Raw genomic sequence first — 3,315 nt, 5'->3', positions numbered from 1 at the left:
CACTAGTTCAGATCAGTTACAAATGTCAATTTTATTAGTTATCAGTTACAATATCTTTTTTTGCACTATAGCACGAGAGACAATCAGAAAATTTGCACAAAAAATTTGTTGTTGTTTTTACACGTGAAAATTAACAATAAAATTTCTTTTTTTATCGTTTCAGATGCTGTCGAAACATCAAAAACACATACACACACACTAGAAATAAAAAGCATGCAACTTTATTTGTAACACACACATATTCTCCATCTTCATCAAGAAAATATTATAATAAACATAATTATTTTTATCTATATCTCACAATAAAACTCTATATCCAAAAATATCACAACATCAAATAACACTAGAGTCGTTAGTACACGTTGCATGCATTACGGAGGTCCTCTGTAGAGTTTCATGGAAGTTTGAGAAAAAAAACAAAACACGTGAAACTCTACAGAGGTGCGGTTGTAGATAACCGCAGCCGTTAGAAAACCTTTACTTTTTTGGCTGGGCACCACGCACCCTGGCGAGGTTATAGGGGCCAGGTATCCTAAAAAACAACAATTATTATTTTGTTTGTTTGTTTGCGTCACAATACATACGCGCGCGCGCGTGTGTGGCACATCGTTCCCCCGAGAGAGGTTTACAAAAGTCACGATATATAAACATTGGCCTTTTTCTTTTTTTTTTGGGACTTGGAAAAAATTTACAATAAGAGGACATCGCTCACCACTGTTGCCAGCCATAAATCTCTCTCTTTTCATCTTACAGCAAAGTTGGCATCTCTATTTTTTTTTAGTTGTAAGTAAATTGCCAACACACTCTAGTTAATAATGCTACATATTATACGCACACACGCACACACATACTATATTACCATCCACCCATCTCTCTCTCTTTTACGGCAGTGCGTGTTTGTTGCCGGCTCTCCTTGTTTAGTGTGTGTAGGTTGGCAAAAATTGCTTTATGCACTGTAAGGCAAGCCTCAAGCAAAGTTGCCAGCTCCTTGCTTTAGGCTAGGTTAGACCAAGAAAAAAAAAGCTGTAGGTGAGTGTTGGCAGCTGTCGGTTGTTTAACTCTTCCCTCTCTCTCTTCTCTCTCTTTTTTTGTAAAAGATTATGGCAAAAGTACCAGTAGGTTGGCAACTTTGCTTTATGCACTGTAAGGCAAGTCTTAAGTAAGGTTGCCAGCTCCTTGCTTTAGGTTAGGTTAGACCAAGAAAAAAAAAGGCTGTAGGTGGGTGTTGGCAGCTGTCGGTTGTTTAACTCTTCCTTCTCTCTCTCCTCTCTCTTTTTTGTAAAAAGCCATGGCAAAAGTACCAGTAGGTTGCCAACTTTGCTTTATGCACTGTAAGGCAAGCCTCAAGCAAGGTTGCCAGCTCCTTGCTTTATGCACTGTAAGGCAAGCCTCAAGCAAGGTTGCCAGCTCCTTGCTTGAGGCTAGGTTAGACCCAAAAAAAAACCTTGGTGATTTTTTCGAGTAAAATATTGGCAACACTGCAAGAAAATAGGGCTTATGCCTTACAAGAACAAACCATTAAGGCGAGCCTCAAGCAAGATTGCCAGCTCCTTGCTTTAGGCTAGGTTAGACCCAAAAAAAACCTTGGTGATTTTTTCGAGTAAGGAGCTGGCAACACTGCCAGAAAATGGGGCTCTTGCCTTACGAGAGAAATCCATTAAGGCGAGCCCCACCGAGCCCCACTTGAGGGCGTTGAATTCCCCAACCTGCACTACTTGCAAAACACCATTTCTGATTATCCTAAACCTTATTCAAAACAAAGTATTGAACTGTCAACTTAAGAAAACATGTTTATTTATTTTTATTTAATTTATAACATGATATCACATGAAAATGTAAATTTACATGAAAATACAGATTAGCTTCAATAACTAATAAAGAAGGATTGACACATAAATACGCAGGAATTATTGCTGAATATGTTTCATATTTAAACAGTCAGTGATACTCTTGAAATGAAGAAAATGAATAACTCCCTTTCTGCTGCATGCCCCAGGGAGATTGCTTGCAAGGGAGATTTCACACTGAAGTGACAAGCGACGAGCGATAGGTTATTCCGAGTAATCTTTCACGCTGTAATCACTCAGACTGGCTCGTCTTTTTCTATACCCTAATCGTGTCGACTTAGTCTCTTTTGTTGTAGATGCACCGTAAAATGTTTTTCCAGACCGAAGGACCTTACAGCACCAGGGAGGGAGAGAGGAGCTTGTGTACCACCTGTTTTAATATCTTCACTGTCAAAATTCCTCCTAATATAGTTATTATAATAATAATACGAAATAATATGTATTATGTTAAAGTGATGTTCTTTGATTTAGACGGGATGAGCACGTTCATAATATCTATACCCCCTTTCATTATTCTATTTGGTCATGTGCTAGGTTACTGGCATGTAGATCATGCTTCTCAATATGTAGAGCAAAAGAGCTGTTATGCATTTGCCATAACATACGCAAAAACACAAATACGTATATGCTTAGGTTCTACCACACTAGGTACCATAAATACACACACCTATCTACGTTTGTATGTATGTATATACATATATCTGTCTGTTTTCGAGGATGTACACGCAGAAATAAAACATTGTCAATGACGGAATTGTGTATAATTTGTTTTACACTTTTGGTGCATCAAAATACATAGAAAATACATCAAGAGTCACTTTTATCCATTGTTGTTCTGTAGGATACATTAAAATATATCAACTAAACAGATGGGGCGGATCATTTCAAAGAGAGAGACACATAATATTGTAACACGCTGTGATACAGTTGACCTCCATTTGATGCATTTTGAATTCTGTGCGTGCACACCACACCATACCCCCACACCCAAGATTCAATATATTGGGGCCACCTATGTTCTAGAGCAAGGGTTCGCAAACTTATCGTTTCACAGCGCCCTTAGTGTTGCACTTGCAACGCTCAGTTAGTGTGGTTAGGTTGCTTGACTTAAGTTAAAAATAAACACATATTTCAAATTCAGAAATATTTTATGTGTAAAAAGTACTAAATAAGTACATATATGGAACAATCAGATCAATATCCAATGAACATTGAAATATTTTGCGGCACCCTGTAAGCGCGTCACGGCGCCCCAGGGCGCCGAGACGCACACTTTGGGGACCATTGCTCTAGAGGAATGTGGGTAAAATTTGTGGTGAAGTATCCCTTGCAATTTGTCCCTTTAGTGTGAAACCCCGTGCCACCTGCCACTTGTGTGCTGTAACTTGTAGTTTGTCACTTCAGTGTGAAATCTCCCTAATATAGAGGAAACAGAAATTATATGAATTTTTTATAAGTGTTTATCTTA

This window comes from Lepisma saccharinum, chromosome 4, assembly GCF_977018435.1.
Source record: "Lepisma saccharinum chromosome 4, izLepSacc3.1, whole genome shotgun sequence".
Taxonomy (NCBI): domain Eukaryota; kingdom Metazoa; phylum Arthropoda; class Insecta; order Zygentoma; family Lepismatidae; genus Lepisma; species Lepisma saccharinum.
The sequence above is the reverse complement of the archived record's forward strand: the minus strand, read 5'-3'. Positions refer to the sequence as shown.